The sequence below is a fragment of the Diceros bicornis genome, chromosome 34, assembly GCF_020826845.1.
Source record: "Diceros bicornis minor isolate mBicDic1 chromosome 34, mDicBic1.mat.cur, whole genome shotgun sequence".
Lineage (NCBI taxonomy): Eukaryota > Metazoa > Chordata > Mammalia > Perissodactyla > Rhinocerotidae > Diceros > Diceros bicornis.
This window is the reverse complement of record NC_080773.1, coordinates 27,190,775-27,215,056: the sequence shown is the minus strand read 5'-3', so window position 1 is coordinate 27,215,056 and position 24,282 is coordinate 27,190,775. Positions and strand designations below refer to the sequence as shown.

The window sequence follows — 24,282 nt, the reverse complement described above, 5'->3', positions numbered from 1 at the left end:
ATGTAAAGTTATCCACAAAGAAGCTGGTAAAACCAATAAAAGAGTTTAGCAAGTTGTTAAGATGTTAGTTCAAATGAAAAGATTCCTTTTCAACGCTCTGTGTTGGCCAAGGAAAATTAGAAATCAAATATTTTTTTAAAGATATAATTTACAGTAACTTGAAACTGTGAAATAAATTGAATGAAATAGGTGCAAATCCTGAACATTGAAAGAATGCAAAGTATTGCTTAAAGAATCGGAAGAAGAACGAAATACATGGAGATATATACCATGTTCATGGATTGGAAGACTCAATATTGTTAGGTTGCCAGTTTTCCTTAATTGGTGGGTAAATTCAATGCAATCTGAAAGTCTCAGTGAGAGCTTTGTAGAAATTGACAAGCCGATTCTAAACTATACATAGAAAAACAAAGAACTAGAATGACCTAAGAAATTTCATAACTGACAATAAGTCCATTGAAGGAGACCCCTCCAGTTCCTGTCCCTCTGTCCCAGGATTCCCACCACCTCCTGCACAGCCACCAGCTATGCAGGAGAAACATGTCCTCCACATCCAGGAGCAAGTCTTTTCTCCCAACAAATCCTGATGCTCCCAGTGGAGGATGACTCCCAGCCTGGTGGTCCTCATTCCTGTGTCCTGAGCACCAAAATACCCAGTAAAGGGGTCTGCATGGGCAAAGTCCTAGAGGCAGGGCAGAGCTTGTCATGTTCAGGAACAGTGAGGGGCAGTGTGGCTGGGCAAGGGGACAGCCGTCCACAAGTCAGTCCTGGAGGCCAGTGGGGCAGCTGTGTCAAAATGGGCACTTATTCTCTCTGCTTTCATTTGCGCTACAACCGCATCCCACAGAGAATCCCAGTTGTCCTCTGGGGAGCTCTCAGTGTTCCAGGACCTCTGATGAATTAAGTGTGTTGTCCCACTTACTCCTCATGACCTCCCACCTTGAGAGTCCTTCTGCAAATTCCATCTAGATTCTAGTTCCTGGTGCCTCATCCAGCTCCCCACTGGACAGTAAGGAGAGTGTCCTAATCTATCTAACTTATCTCCCTTTCTCTTCTCCGAGGAGAGTAGGACTTATCCCTGTGTGTTTGGAGAAATGAAAGAAAGGATAAATGAATGAAAGACGGCCTCTCCGTATTGACAAGAAACATAACTGAAACTTAATGATTGAGAAAGGATGAAATGACAAGATGTCATTAGATATATCATGGAAGCACTAAACGAAGGAGAGTTGGTGTCACTGTCTTAACATCAGATGAGAGAGTCCTTGAGGCAAAGAACATTAGGTGTGGGCACTTCATAAAATCAAAGGTTTAGTTCACCCTCCATAAAATATAGAATTCTAAACATGTATACCTCTGAAAATTGAGTCTCAAAATACACAAAACACACATATTCACAGAATTAAGGTTCCTGTCACAGGAACCTCCAGGTGCTGAGACACTTACCGTCTTCCCACCAGACAGTGACTTTTGGGGCAGCATCCAGGGCTGGTGTGTGAGCTAGTGAGCAGAGAGGGGTTGTCTACCCTGTGGACACTGAAGGAGGGAGGACAGTTGACCTCACTCCACACCCCAAGCCCTCACCCATCTCCCATGTCCCTACATCCCAGCCCTGGACTGACCTCCACAGATATCTACAGCCTGTGACTCTGGTGGTCTGGCCACAAAATACCTGTTTTCACTTTCCAAAAAATGACCCCTGAGCAGAAGGGCATCAACAGAGAGACGGGAGATGGGCTGGATCCCTGTGTGGGGTGTGAATTTGGGTGAGGCTCAAATCGTCTCTGGCCCAGGGTCCCCATGAGCAGATGTTCTGGTGGATGGTTGACTCCAAGGGCTGTCCTGCCCCTGACACTGTCTGGGTGTGAAGTTCCTCTGTGGAGGGTCAGTGTTCTGCCCTCACTCTCAGCTTCCTGTTAGAGCCTCCTCTAAATCTTGCAACTTTTAGTTCCTGAGAGAGAACCTTGAGAAACACACTTTCTAAGGGAACATGGCACTGCCAACCCCAAACATGCTGCTGCTGCTGGCCCTGCTCTGGTGGAGGGAAGGGGGCCAAGAGCTAGAGGAAGCCCAGGGAGGATTGTCAGCTGCAAGTGCAGGGGTTGGTGATGGTGCAAGAAGGGCTGTGCATGTTCATGCCCTGCTCCTTCTCCTACCCCTTCTCCTACCCGGCCTCACGGCTACTGGTTTTGGGATGGATCCACTGCACACCAGGATGCTCCAGTGGCCACAAACTACCTAGATAGTGAACCGCAGAATGAGACCCTGGTCTAGTCCACCTCCTCGGGGAGCCCTGGACCTACAATTGCCTTCTGGACATCAGAGATACCATGAGGAGGGACGACAGTTCATACTTTCTTCGGGTGCAGAGAGGAAGTATAAAATGGAGTTACACATCTAACCAGATCTCCATGCGTGTGATGGACAAGGAATGGGCTCTAGGAGAAGGAACAGGGGAAGGACATGGGGGTCACAGCACAGGGCTGTGATGGGACTCTCCACCCTGAGAGGTGGTTGGGGGTACAGTGTGTCAAGACTCAGAAAGAGAAGCTGGACCAAAGTCTGAGGCTTTTCTCAGGGCCACATCTTGAGCTCTCCCTCCTGATCCCCATGTCTCCCCATCTCCTCACAAGTTTTGACCCACATGCCAGACATTCTCATACCGGGGACCCTGGAGTCCAGCCGTCCCAGTAACCTCACCTGCTCTGTGCCCTGGGCCTGTGAGTGGGACACTCCTTCCATCTTCTTCTGGATATGGGTATCCATATCCCCCCAGATCCACATGATAGCCCACTCTTCAGTGCTCGCCCTCACCTCACAGCCCCAGGACCTCGACACCGGCCTCACTTGTCACGTGACATTGCATGGGGTTGGAGTGACCACCTCGAAGACCATCCTCTTCAACGTGTCCTGTGAGTGCTGGGCCAGGATACCCGGGTCCCTGATGGGGTCCCGAGGGCATTAGAGGTGGGAGTCAGGGCCTTGGACACTGGTGTGGGGTCCCAGAGACCAGGCTGAGCAGGGGTCCGGAGGACACTCACCTACACCCTTCCCCCATTTATGCAGTTCTGGGGACAAGGGCCAATGTCCACTCAGCCATCACCACTGATGTGGGTCTACCATGTCTTTCTGTCCCAGACTCTCCACAGAACTTGACTGTAACTGTCTTCTGAGGAAAAAACACAGGTAGGAAGGAGCTCCCTCTTGGGCTGTGGGGAGCAAGGCCTCTTCTGCTCAGAGCAGGACCGGGTCCCTGCCTCATCCTGGACTCACCCCAGTGACCAGATATCCCCTTGTGGGTGAACTCAGTGGTTCCTCCCATCCTGAGCTGCCATGGCCACTATTAGCATCTGTCTTCATTGACCCCTTACTCTCATCAGACAACTCCATGCTCCTCGGCTCCACAAGGACAAGAGGGCAACATTCACATGGCAGAGCCTACCTCTTGAGGCCCCTTATTGTCAGTCTCCTGATGACTCCTCCAGTCTTGTCTTTTTATTTTCCTTAGCAATTGTTTATTTAAGTACTTTTGTACGGGTAGTATATTCACATGCTCAAAAATTCAAAATTCACAGTAAACTCTGTCCTCGTGTGCCCAGTCGCTTCCCAGGAAGTCACCAGTGTCCATAGGCTGCTCTGAGCCTTGGTTTGTTCACCTAAGGGATCGTAGGGGTCATTTGATACCAATCATACAGACTGTCCTCATTCTTCTTTATGACTGAGCAGTATTCCATGGCCTGAATGGATTCTCGTTCTGTATACATTTTCTCCTAGTGGAAAATCATGGCATTCACTTCATTCTACTAACAGAAACACTGCAATGGAGAATCTCCTGTCTCCCTCCTCGTGTGTGTGTGTGTGTGTGTGTGTGTGTGTGTGTGTGTGTGTGTGTCTGTGTGTCTGTTTCTTTGGAATGAATCCTAAAAGTTAAAGAGCTGGGTCATGTTTCTTTCTTATTTTTTTTTATTGAAGTATAATTGACATACAACACATAGCAGAGGAGCCTTCATACAGAAATGAAGACTCAAATTAGTGGATAAATCTGAATATTTTCGGGCTAAATTTGACGAAGAGTGGAAAGTTGTGGAGAGATATGATAGGACAAAGAGTGTGAGCTAAGTGAAGTAAGCTGGGAGAAACTTAGCAAGGCCTGTTCCTTCAGATTCCTCTCGGTGTCCCTTGATCTCAGGAGATAACATTCTCCTTTCCTCCAGGTACAGGGAGGGCACCTCTCACTGAGGGTTTATGACTCGCTTCAAGGAAAGGTCAGAAAGTCCTTCCTACATGTGTTGTTTCTCCAATTTCTCCAGCTCGAAATATTCACTATGCAAAGTAGCCACATTTTGGGGTAACGTGACCTGAACTCCAGCATCCACAATCTGTTTATCTGGGCAGAAATCAAGTCGTTGGTAGGTCACACTTCCTCAGAGGCTTGAGGAGAGAATCCATCTCTTAATTCTCCCAGATGATTGTGCTGCCGGTATTCCTTGACTTGTGGTCACATCATTCTGACTCTGTGGTCACATTGCTCATCCTCCTCTGTGTGTAGAACATCATCCTCTGCTTCTCTCTCAGAAGGACACTTGTGACTAGATTGAGAGACCAACGCAGATAATCTAGGATCATCTCCTCAGGTCAAGATCCTTACCTTAATCACATCTGCAAAGACACTTCTTCCTTATAAGGGAATATTTACAGAGCCCAAGGACTAAGACCTGGGTATCTTTGGGTGGTTGCACTTCTCACATGACCTTTTGCACCCTGGAATGCCCCCATCTGGACTTCAGGCTTTCCACCTTTTAATCTTCTTTGCTCTGCTGTTCCACACCCTGACACATTAGTGGGTCACCTCATGGGTGATGCATGTCTTGGTGAGTAGGGGCCTGCTGTTCTATAAAAGTCACTATGAAGAGATTAAAAGTTACATACTGGGAGAATATATCTGCAAATATATATCTGATGGATGACTTGTATCTAGAATATATCAAGGACTCTCAAAACAAAATGGAGGTAAACAAGCAAAAGAATCCAGTTTTATATATATTAAAAAACCCAGCTACTCAACAACAACAAAACAAACACCCATATATAAAAATTGGCCAAGGATTTCAATCGACATTTCTCCATAGATGTACAAATGCCCAGTAAACACATGAAAACATGGTCAACATTACTAAAATTAGGGAAATGCAAATTACAACTACACAGTAAGGTACCCTTCACGTGCATTAGGACGGATATTTAAAAAAAACAACAAGGGCCCGGCTCCGTGGCATAGAGGTTAAATGCGCACGCTCTGCTGCTGGCGGCCCGGGTTCAGATTCTGGGAGTGCACTGATGCACCGCTTGTCAGGCGATGCTGTGGTGTCGTCCCATATAAAGTGGAGGAAGATGGGCTCAGATGTTAGCCCATGGCCAGTCTTCCTCAGCAAAAAGAGGAGGATTGGCATGGATGTTAGCTCAGGGTTGATCTTCCTCACAAAAACAAACAAACAAACAAACAAACCGAAGTAACAAGAGTTGGCGAGAATGCAGAGACAGTGGGACTCCTGTGCTTTGCTCTTGAGATTGTAAAATGGTGCCTTTCTGTAGAAAACAGTATGGCAGTTCCTCAAAAGATTGAAAACAGAATTACCATATAATCCAGTAATTTCACTTTTGGGTGTGTAAGGAAAGAATCGAAAGCAGGAAATTGAATAGATATCTGTACACCATGTTCATAGAAACATTATTCACAATAGTGAAAAGGTGGAAGCAACCCAAGGGTCCATCAATAGAGGAATGGACTAACTAAGTGTGAAAAACACATGCAGTAGAATACTATTCAGTCTTAAAAAGGAAGGAAATTCTGACACATGCTATAACGTGGATTGAAGACATTAGGCTAACTTAAATAAGCCAGTCACGAAATGACAAATACTGTAGATTCCTCTTCAATGAAGTATCTGGAGTGGGTAAATTCATAGACACAGAAAATAGAATGGTGGTGGCTGGGTCTTGGGGAGGGGAAGTGGAGTGTTATTCATTTAATGGGCACAAAGTGTCAGTTTGGAAAGATGAAAAAAGATCTGGATATATATTGCAGTGATGGTTGTACAACAACGTGAACCTATTTAATGCCACTGATCTGAACAATTAAAAATAGTTAAAATGGGGGGCTGGCCCCATGGCCAAGTGGTGAAAGTTCTGCACGCTCAACTTTGGTGGCCTGGGTTTGCAGGTTTGGATCCCGGGCGTGGACTTACACCACTCATCAACCATGCTGTGGCAGTGACCCACATACAAAGTGGAGGAAGATTGGCACAAATGTTAGTTTAAGGCTAATCTTCCTCAAGCAAAAATAAAGGAAGACTGGCAACGGATGTTAGCTCAGGGCAAATTTTCCTCAGAAAAAAAATAATGTTAAAATGGTAAAGTTTTTGTTATGTATATTATACTATGTAATAATTTAAAAAGCAATCAAAAATCTTTGTGCCTAATTAAATCAATTAGGCACTTCACCAAAGAAGAAAACAATGGATACAAATAAGCACAGGGAAACATGCTCAACGTTACTTGCCAGTAGGAAATTACAGGTTACACCCAGGACGACGTCTACACCTATTAGAATAATGAAAAAACTAAACAGAAAGAAAAAGAAAAAGAAATTCTGGTAATAGCAGGTGCTAACGAGGATGTGGAGCAGCCAGAACTCACACACGCTGCTGGTGGGAACACCAACGGTACACCACTTGGGAGAACAGTTTGGTAATTTCATGTAAAGTTAAACCTACTCTTCTAGGACTGAACAATCTGACTCCTAGGTGTTTACTCAAGAGAAATAAAACCATATGTTCCCACAAAACCTGCGTGTGTATCTTTACAGTAGCTTTATTCACAGTCACTCCAAACCTGGTAACAACCCAAATGTTCTTCAGCTGGTAGTGCATACAAAATGGGGTATGTGGAAACAATGGAGAACCAGCCAGCAATCAAAAAGAACAAATTACCGATACATACACCCAATAACAAGGAGAACTCTCAAATGCCTTATGCCAGGTGAACAAAGCCAGACTTTGAACACATTCTGTAAACAGCGAAATACTGGGGATGGAGAACAGATCAGTATTATTCAGGGGTTCTGGGTGGAGGGAGGATTTGTCTACACAGGGACATCAGGAGGGAATGCCTTGGGTAACACTACTCTTCAGTCTCTTGACTGTGGTTATGGTTACATACGATTTACTTCTGTCAAACCTCACAAAATTGTATATGATAAAAAAGTGAATCTCACTGTATCTTAATTCAAAATAAAGTGAAAAACAATGAGATACCACTACACTCCCAGTAGAATCATTAAAATTTAAAAGTCTGACAATACCAAGTGTTAATGAGGGTGTGAAGCACTAGAATTCTGGCACTTTGCAGACGGGAGTGTAAAGGTTAAAACTATTCTGGACAACAGTATGGCAATTTCTACTAGGGTTAAACGTGTGGTTACTCTTTGATCGAACAATTCCACTCCCTGTGTGTACTCACGAGGATGAAGGTATGTCCACAGAAAGACTTATTCCTTAATATTTATCGCCAAAACCTCAAACATTTCAAATGTCTGTAAATAGGAAAATAAATAAAAGGCACAGTATACCCCATATAATGCATTACTATTTAGGAATCAGATATTATAAACTACAGAAACATACAACTTGGATCCATTTCAAAAATAGCACGCTAAGTGAGATAAGCTAGACACAAATGAGCACATTTCTAGAAAATTCTCCAATAGACAAAATTAATTCACCAAGATAGAGAATATCAAAAGTCACCTGGGGTAGAAGTGGTGAGCTGCAAATAGGTGTGGGTTATCCTTTTGGGGTGGCGGAAACATTCTATCTCTTGATTCTGGAGATCAGAACTGGGCTGTATACATTTGTCAAAATCCATGACACGTAACTTTCAAGTGGGTACATTTTATTTTCCATAACTTATTAAGTTCATTATAGAAAAACAATGAGAACTAACAGAACCCTCCATTCCATGAACATGGTACAACTTTACGAGCTGTGAAGCAGGTTGTATTGGGGTTTCTATTATGTGCCACATTCTTACTTTTGTAATAATGTAGAATTAGTATTATATTACTTATTGTAGATTCCCTACATATCAAATGAGAGTACAAATCTCCCTTGAGTAAGGGCGAATGAACAGTTATCTAGATATTACTGTATTTGAAAGATTTTACAAATCAATGGTGGCAAATGCTATTATGTCACAGGTGTCAAGGATTTCCCAGATGCATATGATGCAGAGGGAGATGAAAAACCGTGTGAGCTGAACCTAAAATTTTAATTGTAGCTGTAAATTCCACTCATGTTTTCCAGAAGTATTATGCCATGTGAGCCACATGTAATTGTGAGAAGATGTTTTTTATGACATGAAATCCTGATCTGTATGATGAGGATCTAAAAAAATTCACTCCAGTCCACACAACACTGAACGGCAGCATTCAGTGAAAGAAGTTTCCTCTGCACTGGCTCCTGGAACATGTGCTCTCCCTTTTGTTTTACCTGAAGATGATGCATGGTTTTTATTTTGTAGATGCCATTGAAACTTCATGAATCAGCATATAGTAAGTTAAAAAAAAATTCTCATACTCGTATTTTAGAAAATACCAAATACTCTTCCAGGACACACAACAAATTCATCAATGGCTGCAGCTCTAAAGCCCGACAGTACTGAGTGTTTGGGGAGGAAGTGACACCACTAGGTGGGGAGCATCTCAGAGGCATGGACTAGGTCTGTTGTCTCCCTTCTTGTCTCCAACCTCTTCAACACAGAGATGCTCACCAAGTGTTTGGGGAATGAATGAATGAATGAACAGTGGAATTGCTGCTAACTTAACATCAACTAGGACCCCCTTCTTTCCTCTGCCCCAGATGCTCACACAGACACTAAAGAATTGTCCGCCTGGCAGGACCAACCATCCAAGTTTAGAAGAGGCTGTGACCCTCCAGGGTCAGGCAGGACCTGACCAGCTCCCTGGTGCAGATAACATGGACCAGAAAAGCACCCCAGGTGGAAGGCCCTTAGAGACTAACTGTGTCCTGTGACTCAGATGTTGTCAGAGGTCCTGGTCCAGGCTCCAGTGCTGGAGGGAAGCCCCCAAGGTGGAGGGACTTGTCTGTTCTCCTCTGGGTGGGTCTTGGGGTGTCTGGGCCATGGGGTGCCACTCACTCTGAGCAGAAGTGGACAACTCAGGCCTGTAGATCCTCTTCTGTGAAGGGCCAAGGTCACTTGCTCCTCCCCAGCTTCCTGTGTGTCTACCATCAGCGTCCCCACCCACTCGGCTTACCCTTCTCTTTTGAGACACAGGACAAACTCCCAGAACTCTCCATCTCAGAGATGCTGCCACTGCTGCTGTCCCCGCTGTTGGTGGGTGAGTGGGCCAAGCAAGGAGGGGGAAAGTGGGGTGGGGGCTGTGGCTGACCCTGTTTCTCTTCAGGGTCCCTGGCTTAGTATGACAGACACATACTGGAAGTACAGGAATCCGTGACTGTGCAGGAGGGCCTGTGTGTCTCTGTGCCCTGCACCTTCTCCCATCCCTGGGACTACTGGAGTGATGCTGTCCCAGCTCACAGCTACTTGTTCCAGGAAGAGGCCAATCCGTATCAGGATGCTCCTGTGGCCACAAACAATCCAGTTCGTAAAGTGCAGGAGGAGACTCAGGGCCAATTCTACCTCCTTGGAGACCCCCTGACCTACGACTGCTCCCTTGACATCAGAGACACCAGGAGCAAGGACAATGGAAAATACTTTTTTTCGGATGGAGAGAGGAAGTACTAGATGGACTTACAAATTTAAACATCTCTCTGTGCATATTACGGGTAGGAAATGGGCTCCAGGAATCTCCAGAGGGGAGCCTCCTGCACTGGAGGTGCTGGCACAGGGCTGGGATGGGACCCGTCTTCTGGGAGGGATTTGGGGTACAGTGACTCAGTGATCAGTGGTAGGAGCTGGACCAAACCAACAGGCTTCTTTTAGGGCTATCTCTTAGACTCTCCCTCCGATCCCTGTGTCTCCTCCTCTTCTCACCAGCCCTGACCCACACACCCCACATCCTCATCCTGAGGACCCTGGAGTCTGGCTGCCCCAGGAACCTGACCTGCTCTATGCCCTGGACCTGTGAGTGGGGCACACCCCCAATCTTCTCCTGGCCATCAGCTGACGTCACATCCATGTGCCCCAGGACCCTCCTCTCCTCGGTGCTCACCCTCACCCCATGCCCCAGGACTACGGCAGCAACCTCATCTGTCAAGTGAAGTTCCCTATATCTGGTGTTCCTGTGGAAAGGACCATCCAGTTTAATGTCACCTGTGAGTGCTGGGCCAGGAAGCCTGGGTCCCTGAGGGTGTGAGGGACAGGAGGGCCAGGCTGGGGATGCTTGGTTCTTTTTTTCTGTGGGTCACACTGAGTAGGGGACATAGAAGTATACAAGCCATGTCCCTCCACCATTTCTGTGGCTCCTGGGGATGGGAGGATGCCTACATTTATCTTACCTCACCCTCGCACTGAAGGGGGAAATACCCTCTTCTCGTCATAGGTGCTCCAGAGAACCCAGAAAAAGGTGTCTGCTTAGGGGTTGGCACAAGTAGGAACGAGTCCCCAACCATGGTGTGGGGTCTTTACCAGGTCAAGTCAGAGCTGCATTTTCAGAGCTCAGATGGTGTGGGTGGGATGGCGGGGCTGCAGTTAGATCGAGAAGCCCCTGTCAGACGACCTCTCTCAGTATCCTCCTAATCCCATCTTGTCAGGATAACCTGCAACCTCCTGCTGCCCATCCTAAATGGGCTCTTTATCTTCCTCCTGTTACTGAAGGCCTTGGGAGAATTTTTTAGTAGGCTTTGTTACTTAAAGAAGTTTTAGGTTCACAGCAAAAGTGAGTGGAAGTTAGACAGATTTCCCTTATACCAGCTGCACTTTCCCACACGTGCACAGCCTCCCCACTATCAACATCCTCCACCAGAGCGTACGTTAATTAAAACCCATGAATCTGCATTGACATGTCATTATCACCCAAAGTCTGTAGTTGACATTAGGGTTCACTCTTGATGCTGTACATTCTATGGGTTTGGAGAAATGTACAATGACATATACCCATTGTTATAGTATCATACAGAGTAGTGTCATTACCCCCCAAAATATCCTTGGGCCCTCTTTTGACTGTTAATTTGTCACCCTACCGTGACCTCTCTCTGGAGCCCGGCTCCCCCCACTGCTCTATTCCCATGGGTAATGGCATCAGGTCCCTTCACTGGACAGGGAGTCCCACTGGGGCTTTCTCAGTGGTGCCCATCAAACTGTTGACAGGTGATGGACAGAGATACATCCCTCACCGTGGGTGTGGGGTTCCTGGGAGGCATGACCAGGCAGATCCAGGAGAGCTGTCTGGGTCTGACTTGCACATCTGAGAACGGCCCAATTCCACCCCCTTATGGTGCATGAAAGACTGCTTTTGACCCTGAGTGATGGGGTCAATGGAGGGGAGGAGAGGAGATTCAGACACCATCCCTGGAAGGAAGGAAGGACAAGGCCTTTCAGCATCCAATGGGACTCTGGGTTGTCTTTCTCTCTCTGTGGAATGCACACGAGGCACAGAGCCTCACGCTCCTGCTGCAGCCAGGTATGGGTGCTGTTGCTGAGGGACCCTGTGTGGAGAAGAACCTAGGTCCTGAAAGAGATGGTGTTTCCTGGAAAGGAATGTGGAGGTTGGACAGGTGTCACATGGACCACGTTCTTCTAGAGAGAGCTGAGGACCTATGCTAGATGGGAGAGGAGAGGTGATCCTCTCCACATTCTGGAGGAGGAGGGGACACATGTCTGTTCATCAAGATTGGAGTTCACCCCAATTCTCTCATGTCTGCAGGGAAACTGGGTACCACGGCAGGAGTGATTCAGGGGGCCATCGGGGGAGCTGGTGTCACTGCACTGCTTGCTCTCTGCCTCTGCCCCATCTTCTCCATGTGAGCTGGAATAGATGTAGATCAAGCCGTGGGGAAGAGGGACTTGGAAGTGTTGTGAGGGCCCAGAGCCAGGACGGGGTTATGGTGGTGGTGAGAATCCAGCTGGTAAGCCCTGATCCAGGCATGAGTATGTTCCCAGCCCTGCTTCTAGACACCCTGGAATGTGAGTACTGTTTTACAAAATCCTGTTATGAAAGCTCCTGGCTTCACCTCTCTACCTGCCTTAGTCACTCACTCTAGCCTCAAAAGAGTTACGTGTGTCAAAGGTTCTGGTGTCTCCCATCAGAGTGAAGACCTGCAGGAAGAGAGCAGCCAGGACAACAGTGGGCATGGATGACATCCACCTGCCATCAGACCAGCTTCCCCAGTGAGTGACGTGGTCATCCTGGCATGCAGTCTGCCCGCCACATCTCCCTGGGGTGGCCCAAAGTCGTGCTCCGTTAAGCATGAACAGAACTAAGCTCGGCGTCTTCCTGTTTGTTTGAAAATGTAGGTGTTATTATTACAGTCATGAGCCACATAATGACATTTCAGTCAACAAGGAACTGCATATATGACAGTGGTCCCACAGGATTAGTACCATACAGCTCAGGTGTGTAGTAGGCTATCCCATCTAGGTTTGTGCAAGTACACTCTGTGATGTTCACACAATGATGAAATCACCTAAAGACGCATTTCTCAGAACATGTCCTTGTTATTAAGTGACACCTGGTGTATTCAGGTATCTGAGGCCAACACATCCAGAGAAAGTTGTTACTCACAGTTCCCAAGAGGAGAGGAGATACAACACCACACAGGACCATGTAAGGGAGCACCAGGGTCGGTAAAGAGGCAGAGGGAGCAAGGAGAAAATGTGAGCAGGAGCATTTATTATGGTTTCCGTGGGACAGGCAAGGTGAGACAGGGTAAGTTGGTTTAGCACCAGCTAGTTTGAGTAATTTCAGCAGGCTCTGGGAGTAGGGGCTGTCTCCAGATATCTGGTACCTGCCCTTGGGGTGATTAGGGCAGGAGGACAGTCTGGAGTGTAAGAGCTTGATAAAGGGAGTGGTCGGGTGTGAGCTTTGGAGGGATTGGTTTGCAATATGAAAGGCATGCTTGCAGGCAAGTCCTTTACTATCTCTAGAAATTCACTAGCCCTGGCAGGGGCACTTCCAGGGTCAGAAGTCCTCAAAGCTCAAAACATCAGGAAAACGTGGTTAATACACCTCCAAACATACTTCTTCTGCTGGGATCTCCATCTCACTGATGGCACTCATCCCTGACACCCAACCAGAGACCTAGCTTTGTGGCCCCTAGTCCTCCATCACCTCTTCCTGCACCCATATGCTGCAAAGCTTGTCTGTGCTTTTTCTGAAAACATCTTAATACAACCACTCCCTTTGAGCTGAGCACCCCTCTTAGTCCTTCTCCTGCTGCAGCCCTCCCATCTCTCCTCCCCAGCACATTAGCATTATCTACATAATGAAATGAACGCTTCTCCACACTGCCAAAGACAAGCATTCAAACAACCTGGACTGGCATTTGCGGCAGGAAAATCAGTGTCACCTTCAGTAATTCATGCCTCCCTCACTGGCATGCTCGCTCACCTCAAGCACAGTAAGCTTTTTGCATCTCAGAATCATTGCTTGGCTGCCGCTCCTCCTCACATGCCTATATCAACCTGCTCTACTACTGCTCATCCTTTGATCTCTGACTTTCATTTATTTGTTTAATTCTGACTGGTGAGGACACCACTGTGAGGGTTTTGAGCACACAGTCAGCAATCACCCGTCTTTCATCTACTCTGGCAACTATCTCATGCTTGTCGATTGTTCCGAGGGCTTGGGTAATACCTGTAGTTTTACAAATACGTATGTTACAAGTGTAAAATCTCCCTACTGTGAAATACTTACATTTATTGGGGACAGGGATGAAACTAATGAACAAATAAGTAATGAAAATATACAGGAAATATGTGCTCTAGGGGGAAATGAAACAGGAGACTGGGGAAAGGCAGTCCTGGGGGCTGGGATCTTTGAGAAAACAACTTCAGGAGATGAAGGAGTGCAGTGTGAGCCCTGAGAGAGGATCACTGAGGGCTCTAAACAGACAGAGCAGCAGATGCTAGAGCTCTGAGGATGGGGCATCCCTGACATGTTGGAATACCAGCAAGTAAGACAGTCGTCTTAAATAAGAGCTATGTGGGGGTGGGGAGTGGATAATGGTGGGGAGGAAATGAGGATGAAGAGGCATGGAGGCTGCAAATATCATAGGGTCCTGCAGTTCACCATCATTACTCAGGTATTTTGAGAAGAGTGACAACTTCTGTGTGTGTTCCCCTTACTACTCACACAGAACACTTCACTTCTGACACTTCTGACACCAGATGTGTGAGGGTTTTCCCCACACCATGCAGTTCTCCGTGACACCAGCTGGGTATCCTACAATTTAACTCAGTTCTGACCCTATCGACTTGGAGATAGCATCAGATTCCACAGGTTAGGTCTCAGTCCCACAAGAGTGCACCCCCTCAGACTTCAGATCCCAATCTCGAGTCCAGGCTGTCCCCTGTGTTTCTGACCAACTGGCTATAAATTGGAAGTCACCCTGGCCCCCTCCTTGGGTTCAATTAGTTTCCTAAAGTTGCTCAGAGAATTCAGGAACGTAGTTTATTTACTGCACATCAGCTTATTATAAAAGGATATCATGAAGGATACAGATGAACATCCAGATGAAGAGGTGCATAGGGCAAGGTATATGGAAAGGGGTGAGGAGCTTCCATGCCCTCTCTGGAGCACCATTCTCTCAAGACCTCCACAAGTTCACCAACCAAGAATCTCCCTGAAACTCAACTATTGGGATTTTTATGGAGGCTTCATTGCATAGACATGATTGAGTGTTAACTCCATTTCCAGCCTCTTTCCCCTTTCTGGAAGATAGGCCATGGGATGGAAAGTTACAAGCTTCTAATCATGCCTTCTTCTTTGTGGTGACCAATTCCCATCCAGGAGCCCACCCAGAGACACCTCATGAGATCAAAAGACATTCCTATCACCCAGAAACTTCCAAGGAATTTAGGAGCTCTGTGTCAAGGACCAGGCTCAAAGACCAAACATTAAAATAGGAACCACAGCTATGATTCTATTTTTCTATATCTATATACATGTATATATATTATATTCTATTATTCTAAATATACATATATATTCTATTATTTCACAGATGTGAACTGACACTCACTTTAATGAGATCACTCTGGCTACTGTGTTGAGAAATCCTGTAGCAAGACTGAGTAGAAGAGAGGAGATTAGATAAGGAAGACACTTAAACAGTCCAGGCAAGAGATGGCGCAGACTGTATTAGTGTGCTGGGGCTGCCATAACAAGATATTGTAGACTGGGTTGCTTAAACTAGAGAAATTTATTTATTCACAGTTCCGAAGGCTGGAAGTCCAAGATCAAGGTGCCAGCAGGGTTGATTTCTCCTGAAGACTCTCTCTTTGGTTTAAAGACAGCCCCTTTCTAGCTAGTCCTCACATGCCCTTTTCTCTGTGCACACACATCCCTAGTGTCTCTTCTTCTTCTTATAAGAACATAAGTCACTTTGGGCCTTGCCCTAATGCCCTCATTTAAACTTAATTACCTCTTTAAAGACCTTATCTCCAAGTACAGTCACACTGGGGGTTAGAGGTTCAACACATGAATTTGGGGAGACACAATTCAGTCCAGAAGACAGACTGAGTCCAGGGTAACAATGATGAATCTGGTGTGAAGAAACTGAGTTCTGGATACATTTGTTTTTAATTGCTATCTTAATAGTTTATAACGTTGTGAAATTTTAGTTGTACATTATTGTTTGTCAGTCACCATATAAATGGCTCCCTTCACGTCTTGTGCCCACCCATCAACCCCCTTGCCCCTGGTAACCACCAAACAGTTCTCTCTGTCTGTGTGTTAATTTATCTTCCACATATGAGTGAAATCATGCAGTGTTTGTCTTTCTCTGTCTTGCTTATTTCGCTTAGCATAATACCAGGTCCATCCATGTTGTTGTAAATGAGACGACTTTGTTTTTTGTATGGCTGAGTAGTATTCCATTATATATACATATACCGCATCTTCTTTTTCCAATCATTGGTCAAGGGAAACTTGGGTTGCTTGCACTTCTTGCCGTAGTGAATAATGCTGCAATGAACATAGTGGTGCATAAACCAATTTGGATTGTTGATTTCAGGTTCGTCGGGTAGATACCCAGTAGTGGGAGAGCTGGATCATAAGGTATTTATATTTTTAGTTTTTTGAAGAATCTCTGTACTGTTTTCCATAGAGGCTGCACACCCACCAGCCGTGAATTAGGGTTCCTGTTTCTCCACGACCTTGCCAACATTTGTTAGTTTTTGTCTTGGTGATTATAGCCATTCTAATGAGTGTAAGGTGATATCTTAGTGTCATTTTGATTCGCATTTCCCTGACTATTAGTGATGTTGAATATCTTTTCATGTGTCTAATGGCCATCTGTATATCTTCCTTGGGAAAGTACCCGTTCATATCCTCTTCCCATTTTTTGATTGGGTTGTTTGTTTGTAGGTTCTTCAGTTGTGTGAGTTCTTTATATATTATGGAGATTAACCCCTTGTGGGATATATGATTTGCAAATATTTTCTCCCAGCTGGTGGGTTGTTTATTCATTTTGATCATGGTTTCATTTGCCTTGTAGAAGCTCTTTAACCTGTTGAAGTACCACTTGTTTGCTTTTTCTTTTGTTTCCCTTGTCCGAGTAGACATGGAATTCAAAAAGATCCCTATATAACTGATATCAAATAGTGTACTGCTTATGTTTTCTTCAGGAGTTTTATAATTTCAGACCTCACCTTCAGGTTTTTGATCCATTTTGAGTTAATTTTTGTGTATGGCGAAAGAACATGGTCTACTTTCATTCTTTTGCAGGTGGCTGTCCAATTTCTCCAGCACCATTTATTGAAGAGACTTTTCTTTCTCCTTTGTATGTTCTTAGCTCCTTTGTTGAAGATTAGCTGTCTGTAGATATGTGGTTTTATTTCTGGGGTTTCAATTCTGTTCTATTGATCTGTCTGTCTGTTTTTGTACCGGTACCGTGCTGTTTTGATTTCTATAGCTTTGTAGTATATTTGGAAGTCACGGATTGTGATGCCTCCTGATTTGTCCTTTTTTCTCAGGATTGCTTTAGCTGTTCAGGGTCTTTTATTGTCCCCTATGAATTTCAGTATTCTTTGTTCTATTTCTGTGAAGAATGTCATTGTGATTCTGATTGGGATTGCATTGAATCTGTATATTGCTTTAGGTAATATGGACATTTTAACTATGTTTATTCTTCCAATCCATGTGCATGGGATATTTTTCCATTTCTTTATGTCATCATCGATTTCTTTCAAGAATTTCCTTTAGTTTTCATTGTACAGGTCTTTCACATCCTTGGTTAAGTTTATTCCTAGATATTTTATTCTTTTTGTTGTGATTGTAAATGAGATTGTCTTTTTGAGTTCTCTTTCTGTTAGTTCATTATTAGACTATAGAAATGCAACCGATTTTTGTAAGTTGTTTTTGTACCCTGCAACTTTGCTGAAGTTGTTGATTATTTCTAATAGGTTTCCAATGGATTCTTTTTGGGTTTTCTCTATAGAAAATCATGCCTTCTGCAAATAGTGAGAATTTCACTTCTTCATTGCCTATTTGGATTCCTTTTATTCCTTTTTCTTGCCAAAACATCCAGTACTGTGTTGAATAAGAGTGGTGAGAGTGAGAACCCTTGTCTTGTTCCTGTTCTCACAGGAATGGCTTTCAGTTTTTCCCCATTGAGTATGATGTTGGCTGTGAGTTTCTCATATATGACCTTTATTATGTGGAGGTACTTTCCTTCTATACCCATTTTGTTGAGTTTTTATCATAAATGGACATTGGATCTTGTCAAATGCCTTCTCTGCATCCATTGAGATGATCATATGGTTTTTATTCCTCATTTTGTTAATGTGTTGTATCACATTGATTGATTTGAAGATGTTGAACCATCCCTGTGTCCCTGGTATAAAACCTACTCGATCATGATATGTGATCTTTGTGTTTTTTTTTTTTTTGGTTTTTTGTGAGGAAGATCAGCTCTGAGCTAACAGCCATGCTAAAGCTCCTCTTTTTGCTGAGGACGACTGGCCCTGGGATAATATTTGTACCCATATTCCACCATGCTGTGGACAGGCCACCGCAACACGGCCTGACAAGCGGTGCACCAGAGCTCGCCCAGGATCCACACCCGCACCACCAGCAGTGGAGCATGCACACTTAACCGCCACGCCATGGGACCAGCCCCCGGTGTATGATCTTTTTAATGTGTTGTTCTATTCGGTTTGCCAATATTTTGTTGAGGATGTTTGCATCTATGTTCATCAGCGATATTGGCATGCAGTTTTCCTTCTTTGTGTTGTTCTTGTCTGCCTTTGGGATCAGGGTGATTTTGGCCTCATAGAATGTGTTAGGAAGTGTTCCATCTTCCTCTCTTTTTTGGAAGTTTGAGAAGGAAAGGTACTAAATCTTCTTTGAATGTTTGATAAAATTCTCTGGAGAAGACATCTAGTGCTGGACTTTTATTTTTGGGGAGGGTTTTGATTACTGTTTCAAGCTTGTTACTTGTTATTTGTCTATTCATATTCTCTCTTTCTTCTTGGTTCAGTTTTGGGAGGTTGTATGAGTCTGAGAATGTATCCATTTCTTCCAGATTGCCCAATTTGTTGGCATGTGTTTTTCAGAGCATTCTCTTATAATCCTTTGTATTTCTGTGGTATCTATTTTAATTTTGTTTATCTTCTCAAAGAACCAACTCTTAGTTTCATTTACCCTTTCTACTGTTTTTTGTTTGTTTGTTTCAATTTCATTTATTTCTGCTCTAATATTTATTTTTTCCCTCCTTCTTCTGGCTTTGGGCTTTGTTTGTTCTTCTTTTTCTAATTCTGTTAGATGTAGTTTAAGTTGCTTATTTGTGATTTTTCTTGTTTGTTAGCGTTGACCTATATTGCTATGAGTTTACTTCTCAGGACAGCTTTTGCTGCATCCTGTATGAGTTGGTATGGTGTATTTTCATTTTCATTTGTCTCCAGATATTTTTTTTTATTTCTCCTTTAATTTCATCAATGATCCATTTCTTGTTCAGTAGCATGTTGTTTAGTCTCTAACTCTTTGTCACTTTCTCAGTTTTTTTAGTTTCCCAGATTTCTAGTTTCACAGCATTATGGTTGGAAAAGATGCTTGTTATGATTTCTAGCTTCTTAAATTTATGGAGGTTGCCTTGTTTCCCAACATATGGTCTATCCTTGAGAATGTTCGGTGTGCACTTGAGAAGAATGTGTAGTCTGCTGTTTTTGGGTGGAGTGCTTTATACATATCTATTAAGTTGCTCTCGTCTAGTTTTTTGTTTAAGTCCACTATTTCTTTATTGACTTTTTTTCTGGAGGATCTATCCATTGATGTAAGTTGGGTGCTAAGATCCCCTAATATTATTGTTTTGTTGTTAATATCTCCTTTTAGGTTTGTTAATAGTTGCTTCATGTACTTTGGTCCTCCTGTGTTGGGTGCATATATACTTATAATTGATATGTCTTCTTGGTGGAGTGTCCCTTTTATCATTATGTATTGCCCCTCTTTGTCTCTCATCACCTTTTTGATCTTGAACTCTGCTTCGTCTGGTATAAAGCAATACCTGATTTCTTTTGTTTGCCCTGAGCTTGGAGTATTGTCTTCCATCCTTTCAGTCTGGGCCTGTGTTTTTGTTTAGAGCTGAGATATGTTTCCTGGAGGCAGCATACCGTCGGGTCTTGCTTTTTAATCCATTCTGCCACTCGGTTTCTTTTGATTGGAGAATTCAATGAATTTACATTTAGAGTCATTATTGATGTATGAGGGCTTAATTTGCTCTTTTTTCTCTCTTTTTTTTTTTTGGATCTTTTGCATTTCCTTTGTTTCTTGTCCCATGTGTTTCAGACTACCAATTCATTTTCATAGTTCTGTATGAGTATTCTTTCAGTTTTTTATTTACTGCATGTGACTCTGTTCTGATTATTTGTTTCGTGGTTACCATGATGTTTGTATAAAAAATCTCATGGATGAGATAGTCCATTATCTGATGATCTCTTATTTCCTTAGACTAAGTCTATTAGATCCCTTTCCTCTTCCACTTCTAAGTTATTATTGTCACAATTTATTCTATCTTGTGTTGAGAGTGTGTGTTTAAAGTGATGACATTATGTTTATTTTTGGCATTTTCCTTCCCTTAATCTTTGATTTTTATAACCTAGTGTTTGCTAACCTATTCTTACAGAGAGCTGCAATGTTTTCTGATTTTTGCCTACCGATTTTTCTCCTTGCTCAAAGCGTCATATCCCCTTTCTCTTTTTTTTTTCCAGGCATGAGGGCCTTAGTGAGAATTTCTTGTAGTGGGAGTCTTGTGACAATGAACTCCCTTAGCTTTTGTTTGTCTGAGCAAGTTATTATTTCTCCATCATATCTGAAGGATATTTTCTCTGGATAGAGTATTCTTGGCTGAAAGTTTTTGTCTTTCAGAATTTTTAATGTCATTCCAGTCTCTCCTAGCTTGTAAAGTTTCTGTGGAGAAATCTGCTGAGAGACTGATGGGAATTCCTTTGCACATTATTTTTTCATTTTATTTTATTTTATTGTCTTGCTGCCCTCAATATTTTTTATTTGTCATAGAGTTTTGCCAGCTTTACTATTATATGCCTTGGAGAAGGTCTTTTCATGTTGATATATTTAGGAGAACTATTCACTTCATTCACTGGTATCTACAGCTTGTTCCCCATATTTGGGGAGTTCTCTGCTATTATTTCTTTGAAAAAGCTCTCTGCTGCGTTTTCCCTCTCTTCTCCCTCAGGAATACCTACAATCCTTATGTTGTATTTCCTAATTGAGTCAGATATTTCTTGGAGAGTTTCTTCATTTTCTTTTAATCTTAATTCTCTCTCCTCCTCTATCTGGAACATTTCTGCATACCTATCCTAAATAATGCTTATTCATTCCCCCATATTGTCAGCTCTTTTATTTAAAGATTCCAGATTTTCCTTTACCTCCTCCATGGTGTTTTTCATCTCCAACATTTCTTTCTTTTTTTTTAAAAAATTTTTTGTTTATTGCAGTAACATTGGTTTATAATATTGTATAAATTTCAGGTGTACATCATTATACTGCATTATTCAGCATAGATTACATCATGTTCACCACCCAAATACTAATTACAACCCATCACCACACACATGTGCCGAATTATCCCTTTCACCCTCCTCCCTCTCCAACATTTCTGATTGGTTTTCCATTATGGTTTCAATCTCTTTTTTGAAGAAATTCCTGATTTCACTGAATTGTCTATCTGTATTTTCTTCTTTTTTATGATAGCTATTTTGAATTCTCTGTCATTTAGGTTATAAATTTCTGTGCATGCAGTCTGCCCACCACATCTCCCTAGGCTGGCCTACAGTCATACTTCAGGGTAATAATGATGAATCTGGCATCAGAACTTAGGTTATGGGTACATTTTGAAGGTGGAGCCAACAGGATTTGTTAATGGAGTGATAGAGTACATATCAAAGCGTGATCAAAGATAGCTCACTACCTCTACCTCATAGGTGTCACAGATGTCAAAGATGACTACATAGTTGTCAATAAAATTTATAGATATCCATAGATGTTACAGATGTCCATAGATTTCAAAGATGACTCCATAGATGTCATAGATTTCATAAATGTTACTAGAAGTCATAGATGTACATATACGCCAAAGATGGCTCCTTTGTTGCCTATGGATAGCCACAGATAGCCATAGATGTCCATAAATGTCCATAGATATCAAAGAGGATTCCAATGTGGTTGCCTTGAGCAACTTAAGAATTGAATTGCCAATTCCTGAAACTGCCAACTCTGCAGGAGGGGTATATTTTCAAGGGGGCACCAAACTTTAGTTTTGTTACTATAAGTTTGAGGTACCTCTTAGACATCCAACTGAAGATGACAAGTAGTTGGCAAAAGTTTGGAGTTCCAAAGAGGGTTCCAGAGGGGACATAGAGATTTGGTGTCCTCCACATCGAAGTCTGATAGTAGATGAAACCACAAAGAAGAGAAGAGGTCCGCAGACAGAGCCCTGGGACCCTTCAGCATTTGGAGTCAGAGAGATAAGGTGGAAACAGCAAGAAGACCACTGAGGAAGAATAAATGACAAGGAGACTGTAGGGTTGGATCCTGGTGGCCAACAGAAGCTGGAGCTTCAGAGGACAGAGGACTCATTTGTTTCAAATGCTGATAAGTCTAGTAGAATAGGGTCTGAGAAATTACCATTTAAATTTACCTAAGTACCAAGAATTGGAAGCAATCTAAGTGCCCATCAAGGGACGAATGGATAAAGAAGATGTGGTATATATACACAATGGAATACTACTCAGCCATAAGAAACGATGAAATCCAGCCATTTGTGACAACATGGATGGCCATTGAGGGTATTATGCAATGCGAAATAAGTCAGAGGGAGAAGGTCAAATACCATATGATCTCACTCATTAAGTAGTAGATAATAACAACGACAAGAAAACACATAAAGACAGAGATTGGATTAGTGGTTACCAGAGGGAAAGGTAGGGGGAGGAGGACGAAAGGGATAATTAGGCATATGTGTGTGGTGATGGGTTGTAATTAGTATTTGGGTGGTGAACATGAGAACATGATGTAATCCATGCATGAATAGAAGTATAAGGATGTACACTTGAAATTTATACAATGTTATAAACCAATGTTACTGCAATAAACAAAAACTTTAAAAAAATAAAAACTAAATAAATAAAAAATAAATAAATAAATTTAGCTAAGTAGTATCACAGCTGATGTTAACAAAAGCAGATCTGGTAGTCTGGTAGAGGCAGATATCCTGATTGGAGTGACATCAAGAGAGAATGGGAGGAGAGGAAATGGAAAGACTCTTTAAGAAATGTTCCAGTAAATTTAGAGCTGAGAAACGAGTCTGCAGCAGAAAATGGTTGTACTCCTAAACCGCTTGGAACTACCCGGGTGAGAGCACTAATTTTCTTTTAATGAAGTGACGCCTGGTGGGCTATTCAATGTGGATTTTAGTCTCTGACAACTTTCTCCAGAGACGAGAGAGAGGCTGGTAATGCAGTCAATAATTAAGCATGCCTATGTGAGGAAGCCTCCAACAAAATCCCAAAACCATGGGGTTCAGGGAGCTTTCAAGTTGGTGTACATGTGGAGGTGCTGGTAGCGTAGTGCATTCAGAGAGAACATGGAAGCTCCTTGTCCCTTTCCACCTACCTTCCCCATGCATCTCTTCTGTCTGGATGTCCATCTGTATTCTTTATCATTCCCTTTTATAATAAGCTGGTACACAGTAGGTAAACTGTTTTCCCGAATTCTCTGAGCCACTCTAGCAAATTAATTAAACCCAAGGAGTGGGGCATGGGAACCTCCAATTTGTAGTCAGCTGATCAGAAGCACAGGTGACAACCTTGACTTGAGATGGGCATTTCAAGGATGGGCGGCTATTGTGGGACTGAGCCCTTAACCTGTGGATTCCTATGCTCTCTCCAAGTAGAGAGTGTCAGAATTGAGTGCAATTGTAGGACACCCAGCTGGGGTCACAGAGAATTGCTTGTTGTGAGGAAAAACACCCCCACACATCTGGTGTCAGAAGAGTTGTGAGTGTGATAGTAGTGTGAGAGTAAAGGAGACACACACAGGAGGAAAAGTAGATTTTAATAGCACATTCCTGTAATCCAGTGCCCAGCACATAGGAGACCTCAGAGAGACCATGATCAGTAGCCGTGTGACCTGGGGAAGCACCTAACCTCTCTGAGACTGAGCTTCTTCCTCTGTAAAATAATAGTATTTTCCACATATGTCCATGTGAGTGTTCAGTAGAAGTGGAAAGCAACTAATAAGTGGTATATTTGTTGGATAATTGAATAAATGGAAACTTAAGAAACGTTTGATAAAAGAATGAACCAATGTTGCATCAGAATCAATTCACTTCATGGACCCTCTCGGCCTTCTCCCCCACCCCGCACTGTTCTTCTCTGACCCCCTTCTTTGCTCTCCATCCAGAAGCACCAGAAAGAATCCAGGTTAGTTAGGCTGCTGACCCCACAAGCTCTGCAGAGAATGCCTCAGCCTTGGTGATGGAGCAAGACATGCATTAAGCCTCCCTCAGCTTTCACAGGGTGAATCCTCAGGAGGGCACCTACAGGACCCAGTGAAGAACGAACCAGAGC

General features: G+C 43.4%; 1 protein-coding gene and 1 pseudogene across 1 annotated transcript in view; both read left to right on the top strand.

The window, feature by feature from the left end:
* LOC131397267 (myeloid cell surface antigen CD33-like) overlaps positions 1-24,282 on the top strand; it is a 295,514-nt gene that overhangs the window by 202,002 nt on the left and 69,230 nt on the right. The gene's annotated exons all lie outside the window — the stretch shown is intronic.
* On the top strand, positions 9,382-24,267 carry LOC131397265 (myeloid cell surface antigen CD33-like; annotated as a pseudogene).